Source organism: Cupressus sempervirens, chromosome 3, assembly GCF_028749045.1.
Source record: "Cupressus sempervirens isolate cs-2001-9-10 chromosome 3, ASM2874904v1, whole genome shotgun sequence".
Taxonomy (NCBI): Eukaryota; Viridiplantae; Streptophyta; class Pinopsida; order Cupressales; family Cupressaceae; genus Cupressus; species Cupressus sempervirens.
The window spans coordinates 948,250,697-948,272,303 of record NC_143120.1 but is presented as its reverse complement, the minus strand read 5'-3'; positions in this window follow the sequence as shown (position 1 = coordinate 948,272,303).

Sequence of the window (21,607 nt, the reverse complement as noted above, 5' to 3'; positions counted from 1 at the left end):
TTTTCTCATAGTATGTTAGATGTTAGCCCATTTTTTGGTCCTACACTCCTCACGTCTTTCAGCTGAATTTTGTGTACTATTTATTGTAGTGCAATTTCAATAAATACTTTTAAAAAGTAATATCAACTACTATATTGGAACACGAACTCCTCTTTTGAAAGCAATCACCATGTCAACAAGAAAGCTCAGTCCATTTGACACTAGTCCAAAACAAATCAATACTAGTAGTGGAGAAGCAAGCTCTACAATAGAACAATTTTTCTCAGCACCAAGAACAACCACCATTAAAGCATTGACCCCATATCATAAAATTTGGACTATTGAAGGAAGGGCACTAAGTAAAACTCATATTCATAGATTTACAAATGGTGGATGTGATGGAAAAGTATTTCGCTTTGACTATATTGATAAAGAGAAAATAGTGATATATGTCACATGCTTCAATGATGTAGTTGAACAATTTAATAATGTCATCCAATTAGGTGGACTTTATGTCATCTCTAATGGTAGAGTCAAAGTTGCTAATTTGAAATATAGTAGCTCTACTAACCCACTTGAGATTATTTGACACAACTCATCTACTATTATTGTTTGAACTATAGTTTATAATATACCTATGTAGTGTTTAAACATTAGGAGCGTAGAATTGCTGCAATTTTTACCTATTAGCCTTGTAGTAGATGTAATTGGCATCATCCTATCCATCAGTCTGACATCAACGATCTACAAAGTACATGGAACTGAAAAAAGAAAATCTACAGTACCATCATAGATATGTCTAATTGTACTATCTCTCATGTTCGATAGTTTATGAGAATAAAAAATGAAAAAAACAAACTCACTTAAACTTTAAATAGTACATTTGAATGCCCAAAATGTTCAATTAATGTGCCCAACTACGATTTTAGCTACATTTTTAAAAAAGGGATTTGTGAGATCAAATACAAGAACTACAAAAAATTACAACATTTGAAGGGTTAGCAAATGCCTTGTTGGGGGTCTTTGTCAAAGATTTCCATCTATTGCTTGCAGAGCTAGATGGTGAGGGTCAGCAAATGCCTTCTTGGGGGTCTTTGTCAAAGATTTCTAGCTATTGCTTGTAGAGCCAAATGGTGAACAAATATTGGGCAAAATCATCAATTTTTAGTTTCTTTTTTAGCTCAAAATAAAGTCATCGACATTTGATGCACATGCTAAACAAAGCACCATTATGTCAGCCTTTAAGATTCTTTGAGATATGTTATCACTACTTTCAAACTTTCTTTAAGATGTTATGTATACATTGTAGTTCTAAGACTTGTTAATTTAATCCAAATGTACATAATGTTTCACAAAACTTTGAACCAATATTCTATACCAAATGTAATTTGATATTATATCTATTTGGTTTATATCATATTTTGAAAATTTGGTACAATACATTATTTTTTACTTTTCAATCATAGTTTCCTTATACTTTTCAAATGTATTGTGCTTAAAATTATTTGTTATTAATTCAATAATTTTATTTACTATTCTTAAACTAATAAGAACCCAATTATTTTAAAAACTCATCATCTATAGATTGCTATAGCTGAAAAAGCTTGAATAAATTGAATTTGGCAATGGAAGTCTCAAATGACACAAATGAAGACAATAGGGCTCGACGGAATGAGATGCAACATAAAAGATACCATCAAAGAGCTAAATTTATCAACAAGAAACATTGGGAACAACACAACTTACAATCTACAAGATGTTAACCATCAATACCATCATTAGATATGCCAAACATCTCACCAACAATTGCAACTTACCTTGAAAATCCAATCTAAAATTCCATCCCACTTGAATCAATTGAAAGTGTTGGTGTTTCAAAACTACCGAGCAAAAAAAAATTGATAGCAAGATGGTGAAGAACAAAATAGTCTTGGGATTATCTATTTCCTATGCTCAACTAAGAATTCCTTATAGATCTGGACCCAACGTCAACAAAATTACAAAGATTTTCTACTCTTTAGGTTCTGCAAAACCAAGGCGAGTGCACTTGAGAGCTAAAAAGGATTCAAAACTAGATATCACCTTTACACTTCACTCTTTTAATTATATTCATTCATAATACTTATCTCGTATAGTAGATATTTGGTCACAATTCTTCTCAAGTTCACAGGTAAGTCTAGGTTATAGCAACTAACCACAACACAGGGATTAGATGTAAACAAGTAATGACTAGCTTTTAAAATCTTCATTCATGAAAGTAAAATTGATTTGGATTTTGAATTTTTGCTTCATGCAATTCTATGATCTCTTCTCATGTAAATTAAATTAAATGACTAGTGCCTCATCCATTGGGATTCAGAATCTAATTAGCAATTTTGATTTGATCATTTCCATTACAATTAATATTATTAGTAGTTTACCCTAAACCTCATTCTTATGCATATCTTGCTTACTGATTGGAAATCCTATCAAATTACTAAAGCCTTTACTTAATATATTTAATTAATAGCAATAGAAAACTGATATACAACCTATCCTTGTTGCATTAAATTGAATAAGTTTTGCTCACACAACCTCAAGATAACTAGTTCGTAACAATGGAGACAAGACTTAGAGAACATAGATATGGTGGTAACTCTTCCTTGTATTAATTTTCATTGAAAACCACACAATGCTAATGAAAAACTCAAAACAACTCTGAACAAGGCAACATGATCTTTAAAATGTTAATGTACTCTCAGAATGCAAAGAGATATACATCACAAAATTAACACAAGGACAACTGGACCAAATGTAAACTTAGCAATACTAAAAATTGCATTAGAATTTGGACCCTTCTCTAGCCTTGGGATCTCATTTATATAGCATGAGATGCAAGAAGCTTTAGGCCTAGAGAACAATGACAACTATCCTTAAGACAAAAAGATATTTAAAGAGGTTACTATCACAAAAGATAGTAACTTGGTGCAACAGAATGGTTTACATCATGATTTTTTTTGTGTGGGACCACTTCTATTGTGGACTTCTTTGTTGCTAACAAATTTTGTGATTGGCTTTGATATAGTTGTCATTCCTCAAAGTGTGTGACCATTTGACTTACGTCTGATGGACTAGGCTATGATATTTGAAAGCTAAGTTTAACTCGTGGTTCTCCATCCAGGTCATCTTTTACTAACAAAGTAAAGCTATACTTGATTCTTCCACTGCCAAGTCATTAGTTTGAACTTCTGTGCTTGTTATTGAAATTGACTATTTATCTTTCTTCTCTTTTGCTTTAGCTGATGCATAAATTATTTGTAACCCATGTTGGTCCACCTCATTTTCATCAATTTCACCAAGTACTAACTACTTTGAATGTACAAAATCTACCATCCACTTGTCAAAAAATGTGTCATTTGGCCAATTAATACTCAATACCTAACATTGCTTCTTTAAAACAAATTCTCTTAATTTATTTATTTCAAAAAATTCCTCCTTAAGAGAATAATAGAATATTTGAACTTTGACAACTTCCTTAGTTGTTTTTGTCCATCATGCATGCCTCTTTTCATTTATGACCCTATTAATTATAAGGCATAACAAATCATCCAATTCCTTGGCCCATTCTCCCTTATCTTTTAATACATCTATTTTCCTAAATGCATGGGGGAAAAGTTCAAAATTTTCACCAAATACTTTGAGAAATATATTATGATTCTCATTTGCACACCAACCCTCTGATCATCAAAATCAGAGAGATCATTAGTCATGTGAAAGTTTTTTAATTCTATTTTATCACAAGACAAATTAATGACTGAAAAACATAAAAGAGTGGCATCTTTGTCCATGTTATTCCATTTATTCACAATTGGCTTCAAATAATCCTCACTTCTTTTTATCTCATTCCACATGTCCATTATCTTTAACAATTGCTCATAAAACACAAGCCAACCAATCTTATCTACCAAATACATGATTGTTTTTCTTATTGTCCTAATATTTGATATTCAATTTCACATTTAATGCCCAAAGTTTTCTCTTCTCCTCTTCAAAATCCTTTGTTGTATAATATTGAGGTCTTTGTGGGGTATCTGGCAGCTCTATAAGGGGAGTTGATTTAAAATGCTCAACTAGAGGATGAGGATAAGTAATCCTAGGTTTGCTAGATTGTCCTTGATACCCTGTCATCTTATTTTCAAGTTCCATTCTGTTTTGTAATTCTTTATTGTAAGCATCTAGAACCTACTCTTTTTTTTGTAGTTCCAATTTTTCATTTTCTCCTTCTCGATTGTAGCTAATGTGTGGTTAGTTGTTCCAACATTGAGCTCTATGGCCTCATCATTTGGACTATCTTCCACCATTTTAACAATCAAGTTTCCAATCATTTATGTATCACTAGGCTAAGAAAATTTGGCTTTGGATCCTCTTTACATAGACCAAATTACCAAGGTAGAAAGATCTTCACTAAATTTAGCACCTCTAGGCTCTTTTCTCACCTTTTTTTTTGCACTTAACTTCTTGGTAACAATACTAAAAACCATTGCATCTCCAATATCACAAATTTGGTAAGATCAAAACCCCAAATGATGTTATCATTCGTCTTCCCTGTTCAAGGGTCAAATTCTAAATTCTTGCATCATATCCTCTTTTATTTGATCTTGTAGAGCTACCTCTTCCATTTTTGGATTCTCTTCCTTTCTCTTATTACACCTCTCCTCAAATTGTTCAATGTTAGTTCTCCATGCAATTTGGTAGAAAGCTCTTGATTTGACAAAACTGTCATCTGGAAGAAATTCATGACTAGCTTGTTCTACCATTGGGTCTAATTCCGTGCATCTATAATCAGTAATAGTTAGCTCAAGGCTAGGTGTGGGAGGTTCCTCAAGGTTTCCTTCCTCTAATTATGCAACAATAATAAACAATCCCCCTTGGGATCCTAGTTGTTCCATTTTTTCTTTAGTGAGCTATTCATCTCCTATATGCAAAGGAGATTGAGTGGGTGTGTATTCTTCTATTTGGGATGCTTGTTTTTCTTCTATCTTTTGCCTCTTGGGCCTTGGCTTTTTACGCCATTTTATATGGATCTAAAATTTTATATAGAAACAACCAACCACCCTTTGTAATTATGAACTAATGAGCACCTATACAAGATGGAAAAATAGAGCCTCTTAACCTACTAGTTAGTTTTGCTTCCTCCAAACCAACTATTTGCCATAACATCTCAGCTATTCCCAACTTAAGAGGTACATGGTAAGGGAGCACATGTGGAGTTCCTTGGAATCCATATACTCTAAAAAATGTTGACACTGGATGGGGTATGATGTCTGCCCAATTATGAGAAACTTTCAAACTAGTAGGGTTATCAATAGGCCTAATGAAATCTATCAATGCCTTAGGTATCCTTGGGTTATATTTTAGTACTAGGCTCCTCAATCTAGATGAAAAATATTTATCAAACCTTACAAAACTAGCCTCCTCTACACCCCAGGTCATATCTGCACTTCACAATTGAATGGTAGAGATTCTCCATCATATTCTCTTGTCAATACCATTTCCTTTTCAAAGAAAGTAACCCCCTTATACAAAAACATATGCATCAATAAGGAATAGAAACCAAAGGTTTTCTCAAATTTTCCCTTTACAATTCCAATTAGACCTATGTGAATTTCTTCTACTAGAAAAAATGCTAAATCAAAGATAATATACACACCTAAGGAAGAGATTTGTGTCATCAAATACATAAACTTTATTGGTACAAACTCCTATTCATCTTCACCAAAGACTTTGCAGAAAGTCATATAGATATCTATGGCCCTAGAATTGAAAAAATATTTCTTCAAAGGCTCTTTAGTTGATGTTGTGGCAAAAGTTAAATTTCCAATTATGGCCTAGTGTCATCTTAGTGCCCCTTGCCTAATTTCAACCTTGTGAGAAAAGTATTATTTCTCCAATCCCTAAAAATAAATGACCTCATGATAATCTATAGTTAGGTCCATTCCAAAGACTTCTTGTATTTCCTCTATAGTAATTTTAATCAAGCATTCCCTGTCTATTATCCTCACCATCCTAGCTAATAGGTCATAGTTTCAGGCTACAGCTATGAGGAGGTGTGAATCCATAAAAACTCTAGGAACTACTAACTTACCTAAATCAAAATTTCAAATATTTCCATGGGGAGAAAACAATTTCCTCTCTAAAAACCACTTCTTAAATCATTGTAGCCCTATTTTAGATGTTATGGAATCCCTAATCCAATTTCCATTGTAAAACAAACCATCTACAACTCAGAGCCTAGGGTTTACATGAACTAGTAACTAGTTTCTTTATTTGGGTGGATTCATTAGTAGGTTCACTTAATTGCTCTAGAAATCATCATGAATATTTCTACTAGCATATTCTACCTTCCTAGAGAAACCCTTTTTAGGAGGTATGCTAGAACAATAATGAGGAGAGACTAGAATTATTTTAATTATATGTGGATGAAGATACTTACATGGCCTTCTTATTTCTTCTCTGAATACTACAATAAATTGTTGATAGAAAATTTCACAACTTAGCTAGGCTAAAACCATATTCTTTAATAGGCTCAAGCTCAAGAAAATCAAAAACTATATTCATAGGATAAAATTCTTGGTTGTTTGCATTACATTCCTTGTATTAGTTGGCATGAGAACTTTAATTCCCATAAATGGGTTGCAGAGAAAAATAGAGTGGCATTCCCCTTCAAATTTGAAAATATGCTGTCGATTTTAGAAACATCTGACAATTAAGAAATAAAATGCCTTCTGACTCATCTTTAGCCTTCCTAGTCGGTAGTCAATCCAATTGACTTTTACCACATGAGCCCTTTCTTTCCTTGTTGGCAACTTACATAGCACTCATTTATGTATTTGGACATGTGTTGTGATGTCACTATATCACCAAGGATAAAAGTCAAGCATCTTCCTTTGGCAACATGATGACAACCCTCAATTTCATGTATATTAGACAATCAAGGATGATGCTATAGAACTTCTCTAAAGGTGGCCCACTATGCAAAATGTCAATCTCTTATTATGTCACCAAGAGTAAAGACCTTGCAACTCTTGTTGGTGACAAAGCGACCACTGTCAATCTTGAAAAGATCGACAATATAGATCAACATCTCATTTATGTCAAGGTATATCCCTCATAGTAAATGGAAATTTGACATTTTGACAACCTTTGATGACTTGGAACCTACGAAATTGTTTGCAAGGGCTGGTCCTGCCAGAAATCCACATGGTGGGTTCTTGTTATGTCAGCAATGATAAAAACCTTGCAACTCTCATTGGTGACATAGCGAGGCTCATCAATTTTCTATCTGATCTATGGCACAAAAATTACTTTTGATAACTTACTCCTCTTGGATGGATCCCATGAACAGGTGTCACCATGTCGCCATGTTGCCAAGAGTAAAATCCTTGCAACTCTTCTTGGCGACATAGCAACAACCCTTGATCTTAAGGAAGATCAAGGGTCATCGTTACTTTGCTAATTTTGAAACATGATACACAAACCTACAAAATATTTAAAATAAAAGCTTGGGTTAAAAAAATTTATGGGAGCTTAGGGAAATGTTGGGTAATGTAAATAGGTTTTAAAAGTACCTAGGAAAAAGAAGAAAAAGCATCAAAATGACTTTTCCTACGCACTCCCTTTTTAAAATGAAACACACCATATGAACTTGACTCAAATATCCTCTGGGGAAAGATTTAAACACTAGAAAAAAACATTAAAAAATTAGGGATTTATCTGAGGTCAACAATGATTTACAAAAGCCTAATTCTTAAAAAGGAACTAGAACTTTTACTAAGGATGTATCATAAAATTTTATGTGAAAAACTAGGCCAACAGAAAGGACACCACAGTTCAGTCCTGATTACTACATAGCTAAAAAAAGCTTTTGTTCAAAGTTAGATACCCTCTCAAACATGCCAAAATGTTTGATATCCATGGAAAGTTATCTAGGGATGAAAACAAAACTATTTGATGGAAAAACAACATGTAGTAGATGTGCAATAGAAAAAAATGGCCATCGATACTCTAAATGGCAAAAAATGGACCCTAGAGAACAACCTTCTTATTTGAAAATAATAACTCAAATAGAAGAGATGTTGATTGCTAGAGTCAGTCCAATACTTCAGGTTACTTATGCAGGAGGTAGACAACTCAAATATATTGGTCACACTATTTTGTTCCCTCAAGATATTTCAGCAATTGCTACTCACTTGCCAAGGCACATAAGTGAATTCGACATAATTATTTTCTATAGGGAAAGCATTGGCCAACAGTGGTACAATTTTTATGTTAGTAGATCTTGAGTCTATGGAGTACTCATGTACAAAATATAAAATGATCCATATTAAGAAGATGTACAAGTAGATGACATTGCATTATCATCTTTGCCTACTTCTATTGATATATCGAACCTCCTTTATGAAACAACATTAACAATTGATCATCAAGAATTAGGTTTCTTAGAAATAGAAGCCATAAAATATAACCTTCTACAAACCTTGGAAGAAATTTAATCGTCTTTTGTGGCAAATCTAGACCACTAGCATTTGCAGAGGTTGTTGAGGTTTAATCTTTTCTCAAAATAGGAAGTGGTTGTCCAACACATAAAGTACAATGGCCAACAATTTCTCAGTTTCCCATTAATGAGTACAATACTGAAGGATTATTTGTAATGGATTTTCCAACACTCTTTCTCATGGGCAATGCAGATTTTAGGCAACAATGACTAAAGGATGTACACATGCATGAATATGCATTACACCTCATGTGATTCAATGATAATAGATTTGGGCAACATCCACATTTCAGATACTTTTTGCTAAACCTAATCATGCAACATTGAACACAAGCAACAACATCAGTGTTTATACAATGACAAGTTGTTGACTCATTGCCCCCAACTATTGTTGCCCTCTAGCAAAGACTAAAGGATCTACTTGATGACAAGCTTGCAAATCAATTAATGTGATTCACATCCAAGATACATGGAACAAAGCCTTTCTAGAATGAAAGAAGAGGGAAGCTATCCAATATGGTGATCCAACTTGGTTGTCTGACACTATTCATCACCCTTAGTGCAACAAATACTAGATGGGAAGATCTACAAAATGTCATGCCTTCAAGAACTCCTTCAAGTCAACATGCAGGAACTAAAAGGAGACTACAAAATATAATTGAAAACCCTCACCTCATAGGGCTTTACATGCACCATAGATTCATTGTATTCTGAGAAGAGGTTCTTGAAAAGCTTCTAGGGGCAAGGGAATTTTGGTACAAGTACATAGAAAACTACCTTTACGCATGTGCTTTTATATCCAAATTTATATATTACGAACTAAATCTATTTTTCCATAGGTATGAATGCCAACACAAAGGTTCTGCACATATCCATGGGTTCATTTGACTTCCTAATGCACTAGATTTTGACAAATTGGATTGGAATAATCAACAATATATTGAAAATAAAATCAAATACATTGATAAGTATGTCTCTGCATGCAACCCATGGATTGTTGAAAGTAGGAATCAAGTAATTCATCATTCACCAATAGATGGTCCTTACATCAAACAAGAGGGATTTTGACAAGAAACCCTCTTGATGATTACACTAAACTAGTTAATCGTGTCCAACGGCATACAAAATGCACACTACAAAATTGTCTTTGAAGGAAGCAAGCATGGTTTGTCAATACAAAGCCCCTTGGACAATGCAAGATAAATCAAACATCTCTTTAGCAAAAAATGGGTAACCAAAATACAATGTTGCCAGAAATGATGACCGCCTCAACCTACAAAACCCATCAATTCTATCCATTTGGAGAGCCAGTGTAGACTATCAACCAGGTTTATCAATAAATGTAATTCTTAAATATATATAGCAAAGTATGCCTCAAAATCAGAACAAAAATCTAAAACATATCTCGTATATCCTCCAATTGTGCATCACATAGACCAGCAACAATTGCATTTAGGAAAATGCTAACTCAATCACTTGTTGAAAGAGACATTGGAGCTCAAGAAACATCCCATCTCCTACTCAAATTGCCCCTATCCATTTGTAGTAGGACATTTGTTTCCCTTTTTGTACACAAACAGATTACAGACCGTATTTAAATTTCCCTCACATCCACAACAATATCTCCAAGTCTTATAGACTTATACATGTCTTGACCTCCACATATAGAAATACGATTACTTCTTGACGCAATTCAAAAATGATCTTATAGAGCTAGTCACAAAAACAATCAATGGAAACTATGATCTAAGAAGGCAATAGTTTGAGTTTCTCTAGGATTTACCACTATCCCTGCAAGGAATGACATATCATTCTATACATTTTTTTGGATAGAACTAATTTTGTACTACTCTTCCAAAACATTCAACAAGATTTAGGAAATATAGAAGAAGAGATCATACAACATTGGGAAATCTTCAAGATGATATATAGTCTATGGCATCTACATAGATCAAATGAAACAAAAGCAGAAGAAGATGTTCCAAAAAGCCTAGATATGGAAGCACAAAATATGGAAGAAGATACTTGTGATGAATGGTAGGTCCTTTTTGGATCACAACCAGGAGAGCCTATTCATGTTGACAAACTAAACATGTATGGTTGACACAGCATAGATATCAACCATGATTGGGGATAATCTCATAGCAATACCTTTGAAGAAGTTATAGTGATTTCCTTCATTGAGTCCAATCAACAAATATTTCATGTAGCCCATGATACTTATGAAACTTTGGAATACGCTCTATCACTAGAGCAAAAAATGGCTAATGATGTAGTTGCTTCCCATGCATAAGAAACCATGATGCAATCTCGACTAAAAATGATTGTTCAAGGTACATCAGGAACAGGAAAATCACACTTGATTAAATGCATAAAAAATACACTAATCAAATCAGTACCAAATAGGCCATTGCCACTTCTTCTCCTTGCACCAACAAGGGTATCAGCATTCAATATTCAAGCATCCACAATTCATTCAGCACTTCGGATTCCAATTAGAGAAATGGCACCAATGCAAGGTGAATCATTTGCATCTTTCCAAAAAGCTATGCACTACATTCAATACATTCTAATTGATGAAATGAGTTTCATAGGACCAAAGCTAATAGAAAAAATTGACAAATAGTTGCGTGAAGCATTTCCATGCCAAAACAACATCCCATTTGAACGACATTCAAAGATTCTATTTGGTGACTTGGGCCAATTACCACAAGTGAAAGACATTCCAATGTATGCCTCAACATCTTATGGGGGAACACTAGGCCACAACTTCAACATAGTTATTACTTTGCAGAAAAAATTTCACCAAAATGGAGAAGACGATGCTCAAGTAAGCTTTCAATTGCTTTTGTCAAACTTACAAAATGCAACACCAACAATTACTGACTGGAAACTTCTAATGACAAGATCAAGCTCCTCACTAACTTCTAAACAACAATCTATTTTCCTACAATCTACACATTTATTTGCCACAAATGAAATGATATTATTATATAATAAATGAATGTTAATATCCTCAGCAATGTCAGTTTCCCTCTACATTTCAAAACAATTAAGAGGTTCTACAATTTCAGATGAGGTTGATGAACTAGAGTCAAAGATACTTCTATGTATTAGGCAAGTCATGTTAGCTTCTAATTTGTGGGTAGAAATAGGCCTTGTTAATGGTGCACTTGGATAAGTACAAAAAAATGTTTATGCACCCTCTGAGAAACCACCACAACTCTCACTCTTTGTTGTTGTCTGCTTCAAAAATTACATAGATCTGCTTCGAAAAGAGCCAATATTTTAGGAGGCACTACTGCATTTTTAGAACAAATCATTTTTTTTTTTTTAAATTAATATTAAGAACGCATGTTATTGTACACAAACACATTTATATTTTTCTTAAATCATTTAATAAATATAATGTGTTTGTATTTTTCTCTTTTAATTCTTTTACTTAGTCTAAAATTATTTTGAACATTTTAAATTATATTAAAACAATACTAAAATTAACTTTAAACTTAATACAATTTTACTTCGACATTCAATTCATTTATTTAATAATTATTTCACTATATTATAAATAAAATAATATATATAAATATATAGTTTTAAATTTTAATCTTTGGTAAGTTTACATAATAATTATATATATTATGTTAACTAATTGTTATTTATAAAATAAATATATATAAATTAATTACTTTAATTTAAATTATTATTTGTAAATTTATTCTATTATTTTTTACTAAATTAATTTATATTAGAACTACAATAAATTATTAAACAAACACTAGCCACTAAGGGCCCGTTTGGTTGCTGGAATACAATGAGAATAGGAATAGAAAATTAGAATTTATTTTTAATTCTTTGTTTGGTGCGCCAAATCAGAATTGGAAATAGGAAAACGTATTCCCATTTTACCACAAAATGAGCATTTGTCCATTCTCCAAAATACTTGTAATTGGAATTGCTATTCCCATTCTTATGTTTAATTTTTTTTATTTGAAAATGTTTTCAGATCTGCTTCTCCCTGTTGGAGCTCTCCAAAATGAAAAATCATACAAAATCCCTGTGAAGAGACCAAAGAAGAGGAAGGAGCCCAATGGCAAGTTGAGGATGAGGAAGTTGTAAATCAAGTCGTAGTATTTCAATCCAAAAAGCTCAGATGTGGTTGGAACTGAAATGGAGAGACGAATGCCATAGCAAATGCCAACCACCATGGAACCAATGTAGAGAGATCCCTGCATTCCGACTGCCATTGTTATGTACCCCACTATCATCACCACCTTCGACTATTGAGACATCAACGTAGCCCATGGCCAGCCCAATCTGCCCCATGTTGTTAATCATGGCCACTCCTGTCCCAATGCTGCAGAGAAAAGCAAAGACGAGTAACTAGAAGTCAAATTTTTGCATCGCCTCAAATATCGTATGATCTTCTCCAATTACCGGCTTGTGCCTAACCTGATTTGTAATTGGCGGCGGCGGTGTAGAATCAGTTGCAATAGATACAGAACTGCCCTCCTCAGCCGTCTCTAACAATGGCTCTGTAATTTGCTTTTCGCTCGATTTACCCAAAGACCCCATGGGATTCAAACCCGGGTGGGCAAAAACTCGTCGCTGAATCAAAAGTTTAGCAAGTTTGATGGGTTCGAACCTTCAATCTTCAATTCAAATTTGTGCAACCAAACAAGAGATAAATGGAATTGGATTGTAATTTTCTATTCTCATTCTCCATTTTCATTCCCATTCAAATTTTCTCTTCTAATTCCCCATTCCTATGCCTGCAACCAAACGGACCCTAAATGTCACTTTTTTCTTATACGGATTGGAATATTTATGAAGTCAAGAAAAGTTACACTTTTCATTGCAAAATAGTAAAAATTGTGGGCGAGTCACGAAAATGAAAATAGGCGTGCAGCTTAGAGCCAGAAAATTTCTAGCGTGCCATCCAGCTATATTAACTGTATATTTTATCAGGGAAGCAAAAGTTGGGTAACGTACTAAACATGTGTCAGTAATGGAATTCAAATGCTATTCTAATTTCTGTTATTTCCTCTATGTTTCTCTTGAATATACGACTCTCCAATAAATTTTGACACTCTTTCAACGCTCGACAAATGTAACAGCAATGATGGAGACGTATGTTTGTGTTAAGCTCATTGATATAGGTTTGTTTAATTGATTCTTTATCGATAAATTAATGTGCTCTCCATCAAGTTGAGTTTCTCTGCCACGGGATATTTCAATATTTTTTATGACATGAAGGTTAATTATGTTAAGAATTATTGGGAATATGAAGAAACGTGAATGTTAAATCTGTGAACAAAGTAATTTTAAAGCAATTAACCGAGTTGTAAGGCTATCGTCATTGATTTTTAATGTAGGATGTCTATTATTAGATTTGTAAAGAAGTACATTTCTAAAAATAGTTCTAATATTTTCTTGGACCAAAAGTTGTAACCTTTATAAGTATGGTCTGCTATACGCAAAATGAAAAATAAAAATGACATATAAAGGAGTTTATATATATATATATATATATAGGATAATATGATATAGCGATATAGTTGTCATTTATGGCAACATATATCTTATGGTAAGACGATACTACATGTATAGTTGCAGACTCCACAGTTAGACATGGAAAATTGTCTAAGTGTCAAATGGTTATTCGAATGAGTAGGAACAATTTTGATGAGTACAGGATGACTAAGTAATATTTGGCACATGCATGGTTAAGGACAGATAGTATAGTATGTCAAGATGATGTGACTAAGTGCGCAAGTCTGTATGGATAGTACTGAAGGAGATATGAACTCAACACAACTAAAGGCAGTGTACAAAACATAACAAAGCATATCAGTGATTGGGTAGTTAAAGGATAAAGAATTATTTTGTATACAAAATAATTATTTAACTTATTAGGGATGAAATCCTAGATGTTAACCGTAAGAGGGCAAAAGTTGATTTAAATTAGTCAAGTGTGTGAAAGCTTGAAGGTTGATTAGGTAGTTTTTGATGAAATAAAAAGGTATAAAGGAAAGATCATATTATGCGAAGTAGTGTGAAAGATATATGTGATATACAAAGTGATATGTGAATTATATTGATGTGAATTCTGATCTATGATCAGAGGTATGCGAAGAGCAGGAAAGAAAAGATCATATATTGAAGATATTAGCAGTAAAGAGGTTTTTGTATCGATCTCTTTTACACAAGGAACTATATTGTATAATTGCATGTGTGGACAGTGGGCTCATGTTGTATACATTTTTTTATTGTATATACCAACTCCTAACAGGGTTGAAGCAACTCCTAATAGGTTTGAGGCATTAAAAAGGGCCTAGTCCTCTAACAATGACCGAGACACTATATGTATGTAATAGACTCTTGATAGTGTCAACATCTTTAACATGATACTTTTGTTTAATGGATCACTTTATGGGTACCATCCCCACCGGGGTGTTCCCTTGGCCTAGGTTTCCCTAGTTAACAATATATGGTATTATGAGTTCTCTTTGTGTATGGTTATTATTATTGTTCAACATTTTTAGCTTACTTTCATATGCATGTTATAAAGTAATTGATAATATTCAATTTTGGGCTAAAGTTTGTAGAATATTGTTTCACCCCACAACCCTTTGTGTATATATACATATACATATTTCAACAATATATACATATACATACATATACACACACACACACACACATGTATATATATATGTGTGTGTGTGTGTGTGTGTGTGTGTGTGTGTGTGTGTGTGTGTGTATATATATATATATATATATATATATATGTATATATATATGTATATGTGTATATACATACATATATATGTGCGTGTGTATATATATATGTATGTATATGTATATATTGTTGATAATTTGTGGGTGTCATCCAAGGTTAAATAAAAGCTAAACGACAAAAAATTAATTTAAGAAAAATTAATGAGTATGTCAAAAAAAAATGAGATGGCACCTTCTTCATAATCCTCCAAATCTATAATATGACAAAGAAAAAGCAATATTTGTCAAAATCAAAATCCTAGTTAAGAAGGAAATTAGATCTACCTATTACATTGACATGATGATAATATGTAATGTATTACTAAAAGAACTTTTCTTATCCTAATTGATATGATTAAGAGTCTCAAGCAATTAAGGTGTGCCAACTATCTTGATAGATCCATAAGGAGTAACTTGGGATTTTGATGTAGTATTATACGATGGACCAAATAAACTCTCAATCAAGATTTGAATAACATAATGTGAGATCTTAGGATCCCACCCATTCTCATGTCAATTACTCCCATAATATTCACATCTACAACATTTAAGGTAATATCAAAAGTGTTAAACAAAAAAAATACCCTTAAAAGAAATCTAAACTCTTTTTAATTCTTTTAAATAAAGTAACCAAATCGTTTAATGCATGTCAATTTAATGAATGAAGTCACCCTTAACAAATCCTTTCCAAATTCCCCAATTTCTAGTAAATTAACTAGACAGTTAAAAAAAAATCAGTAAAATGTATCTATTAAGAAATAAGAAAAATAGTACCAAACTAGATCTAAAGAGGTCTAAACCATCTTTCCATCATTTCAAGAATTAAGAAAATTATAAATATATTTTAAAACATATGAGCTTGGAAGCTAAAATATAGATCTAATTATGAAAATGCATAACAATGTTTTGGTGTAGAATCCAAAGATAAGACAATCATCATTGAAGAGTACCTAAAATACCTTTAAAATGATATATTATTGACACATTTTGATAAGAGCTATACAAATAATGGAAGAAAAAGAAAAAGGATAAATTTAGCTAGTCAATAATAAATAACCACACCCCTTATAATGTATTTTGTACATATTCAATCATGCTTTTGTAAAATATGATAGATATTTCGATGGATTTTAAATGAAAAGAAGAAAAGCAAGATTGTTTTAAAGTTCTCAAATCATTTGGAGAAAGTGCTATGGTCAAATATTTTGTATTTTTTTGTTCTATTTTTTGCATTCATAATATTTTCCATTTCACAAAACTTAATATGTATTGAAAAACGAAGAGTATTCCAACTTATTTTGCATACTTTTGATGAAAACCTATAAATTTATTTTTCCACGGTAAGTCATTTTTTGATAGGTGTATTGGGAAATTAATAGGAACATAGTATCTTAGAGTTTTCATATAATAAATAACTCAAATATGTATTGAAAAACTAAGAGTAGTCCAACTTATTTTGCATACTTTTGATGAAAACCTATAAATTTATTTTTCTAGGGTAATTCATTTTTTGTTCTTTGTGTTGGATGTATTGGGAAATTAGTAGGAGCATAGTATCTTAGAGTTTTGATATAATAAATAACTGAATATAATGTAATAATTGCAAGAAAAATGCCTATCAAATTCAAAGAGAATATATCATAATTAATTCTCTGCAGCCTTGAGAGAAATTGACCTAAATAGGAATTTGGAAGTGAGATTAAACTCAATTTTAATTGGACACATTAAAATAAATATGTAATCTCTACATTTAGAAAGTAAAAATGAAGCACTAAATGCAAATCATATGAGAGAAATAAAAGAGAGATTGAAAAGCATCAAGATCTTGATGAATGCAAATGCAACATGTGTCAAATAATGACCAATACAATAAAATGTATTAAACATAACTAGTCTTAGCATAAGTGAATAATGTAATAAATACCCTAGTTACCTCAATACAACATAATAAGATTAACCTAGGGACCACATAAGAATGCCAAATCAAATATCAAATAAAAAACCAAAGCAATCTCTAACAACTAGTGAAAAAGGTGAAAGGTGGTCCCCACAATACAGTTTCTCACTTTTTGGCCAACTTTGACACTAGAACAAATATTTGTTTTTAAAAAACTCACTTTTCATATGCTTATTACTAAAAAACGGTAAAGAATTCAAAGATGATGTAAACTAGTGAATTGTATGATTTTATTTCTAGTTTCTAAAAGTATTTTTCTTTTATTTTTTGAATTAATTGAAGTTCATTTGTATTTCTCCTTTGTGAAGTGGTATATATGAAAATTCAACATTTTTAAAGAGTGTTGGTTGTTTCGATGAACGTAGTTTTTTTTTTAAAATATGATAATGAACAAATTATTTCAAGGATAGAATGTTAACATCAACACCTAGCAACTTTAGTTGGTTTTATTCAATTTCGTTAAAAATTGTAGACTTTATTTGATGGTAAAGTGACATCAATGATAAATTAGACATAGGTTGATTTTGATCGATATAATTTATTTTCTATAAATTGAGATGGATTTTTTCTTATTTTTATAGAAAGGTAACATGCATACGTTTGATGAACATATTTTTTAAAAAAACATTTTCTTCCATTTTCTATTTTTCCTAAAGCTCCAAACAAAGATTTATGAAATGGCCAAACAACCCTATAAGAGGGGGAAAATGAGTATGTACTACTCATTTTAATAAAGTTGCATTTCTTGTGTCAACATCAAATGCTTTGAGAAAGAATACAATCTACAAGACACATCATAACCCACCTCTATAAAATGAAAATGAGAATATAAATTCAAATTGTCCTCTATAAAATGGTTAAATATTTTCATGTTCATGAAAATTGATGATGTACCAAACCAATCGTGTTTACCCCTAATCAATGTTGAAGATGATAATTATTGGCACCATGAAACATTATGTGGAACAATTTGAGTTTTGGGATATCTCAACTTTCATTTATCACATAATTGGTATCATTTATTCTAATTCATCATAGAGAGATTAGATGTCTTTTCAAACATCATTATTTAGAGTTAAAAATATGGTCAATATATCATTGGCTCACTCGTCATTATCCCATATTTTAAATTTTAAATGGACAATGATATGTATATTCATTGGCCTTTATTTTGTCATTAGATCAAGATTATCCCATTTTGGAGTCCTCAACCATTGGTTCCCATTTGTTATGCAAAAATATTTCTTAGACTTTTTTTTTAAAGAGATCAAATTGTTTTAACCTAGTTTCATGAATTATTAAGGGTCTTATACTAATACCATTTACATGGAATATTGTTCTTTTAGGTGTAAATCTCACCTTTCTCATAGATATAACCAACAAATATATTCTATCAAGATGGACATTTTGTTCAAGAAATGGAGCAAAAGAATTTTGATATTTTATTTTTTTAGTTATTTTATTTATACTCATGTTTCATTTTATACTAGAGAATTTTTTTTTTTTAGTTCTTTAATGTAGATATACATGCAAGCTAACACATATGTACTCGAGGTGTAACCCATTGAAATATTCTTGTTAACAACTCAGGAAATGATGTTTGCACAATTTCTAGAGTTATTCCATATCTGTCTTCTTCTTGGCTCACACACCTTTCATGCAATTATCATGGATGTAGTATTTATATTCAATCTAATGAGACAACTAACTCCTAACCTTCTCCCTTGACTAGAAGAAGGGATTGAGTTTAATATTTTTGTCTTTCCTTTCTCTCGGGTTAACAACCTTGCTACACCTATTGATGGAAATTTTTGGGTGGCTTCTTTCTAGTCCTTCAAAATAACTTTACTCCAACAAATTCCACGAATTGGCTATAAATACATTACAACTCATTCAAGTAAAGAAAAAAATAATACAATGATGGGTGAGATCCACTTTTGAACACTTGTGTGGGTTGAGTTGGATGATAGGGATCCATTTCCTCTCCTTTGTACTACTACTCACTTTACCTTAAAATATTGATAATATTTTTATGTTCCACACTTCGGTATTGTATGGATTTTAAATAAATCACTTTGTTGATTATGTTACACTATTGATGAATAGCCAAATAGACACATTATTTTTCTCAATATATAATAAATATTTTAAAATGGTTCATGGTGTGTTTTTGGAATGCCATCCTTTAGTACATGAAACAATTTTTAACAAGAGCTATCAAATTGTAAGGATACAAATAAGGGACCTCATCCTCATTTAACATAGTTGAAGTTTAAATAATTAGAAGCACATTAAGTCAATGAAAGCACAAGCTTACAACTACAATGATATTATAAGAATTTGAAACTCGTGAAACAAAAAGACTCCTTCCATTTAATCGTACACTAAATGATAAATTGGTAAAATAAAATATAAAAACTTCTTCATTAAATAAAAATAATTTGCATGTTTCAAACATTAACATTTGATTGAGAATTGCATTTACCCTTACAATGTAACTTCCTTATATTATAAAAAAGAATATAGAAGTTGCCTATATCATACATATAAGTAACATTGCAATAAGTTATATTTAAAACATTTTATAAAAACATCGTTCAATCTTTATACATTTTCAAATCAAATCTTGTATTTTCTATGAGAACGTGGAGGATAAAGTATACTTAATGAGAGATAAAATATTTTATAAAAACATCGTGCAATCTTTGTACAATTTTCAAATGAATCTTGTATTTTCTATGAGAACGTGGAGGATAAAGTATACTTAATGAGAGAAATAAAACATTTTATAAAAACATCGTTCAATCTTTATACAATTTTCAAATTGAATCTTGTATTTTCTATGAGAACGTGGAGGATAAAGTATACTTAATGAAAGAAATAAAACATTTTATAAAAACATCGTTCAATCTTTATACAATTTTCAAACCGAATCTTGTACTTTCTATGAGCACGTGGAGGATAAAGTATACTTAATGAAAGAAATAAAACATTTTATAAAAACATCGTTCAATCTTTATACAATTTTCAAACCGAATCTTGTACTTTCTATGAGCACGTGGAGGATAAAGTATACTCAATGAGAGAAATTTGCTCATGTCTAGAAAAAAGTCTTTGAGAAGATGGGCCCAACACAACACATGGGCATGAATTTCTCTCTTCAATTCGATGAGGTCATGAGATTACATGTCTACCTATTTTTATACGTGTGACTCGGAGGTTTTATGGGAGCCCACCTTGAAAGGCCGAGAGAACCATTTGAATTATATCTCTGCCCCACACAAAACGAGCTTGCAGACGATGTCATAGATGATTACGTCACTATAAACCCTACCTTATAAAGTGTACAAAGATCAAATAGCCATTTAAAAACGTGGTGGAGAATATATGGTTAAGTTATTATGGGAAAGAAAAAGATCTCGGACCTTTCTAGCGACTTTGTTTGGAATATAATGTGACAGAAAAAGGTGTGGAACTTTGTAGTCACTTTATTTGGAATAATTAAGAATTAAGAATTAATAATTCAATGTATGGCTTAAATAAAATCTCCCATATATAGAAGATGAAATTTGACATAATTACCAACAATTTGTCATAATGTCTTATTATCTATATCTAAAAGAACTTGTTTTTTTAATAGAATATAGATAATTTCAAGAATGTGTTTGCGTGTGTATATAATCTATACCTAAAAGAACTTGTTGTTTTTAAAAAAATAGAATGTAGATAACTTCAAAAATGTGTGCGTGTATATATAGTATTTGTCAATAAGCTACATACTATTGTAATGAGCTTTCATTAACTTGCTATTAAAATACTTTTAATCCACTAATTACAATTCAATATTTTTATTTTACATTTAAAAATAATAATTCTAAAGTTTAGATGTTAATTTTTGAAGTTCTAAAATTATCAAACTTATTAATCTAAGCAATAATTGCATAATAGGTTTGAGGTCTTCTAGTACCCACATTTGTAGAAATTCATTGTTGAATTTAAAAAAAATTCAAAATCATTTTGCTCTTTTACATTAGTATATAATTATCATTTTAATTATGTCAACAACCTATTGTTAACTAACCACCCCTCTATGTTTTACAATTTATTAAATTGCATAATTAGGACTAATAAAAATCTAAATGTTAAAATTGAAAAGAATTGAAAAATATAAAAGTTATGAAAATTATATTTTTTTTACATTTTATTTTTTTATAAATTTTCAAAGCTTAAATTGTTTACATATAGTAAATAAAAAATATTTTTATTATTTGATATTTTATATAATTAAAGATTTCATATAAAAATAATAATACAATTATTCGAAGTGTGATGTCAATTTTACTTTATAGCTCAATTAA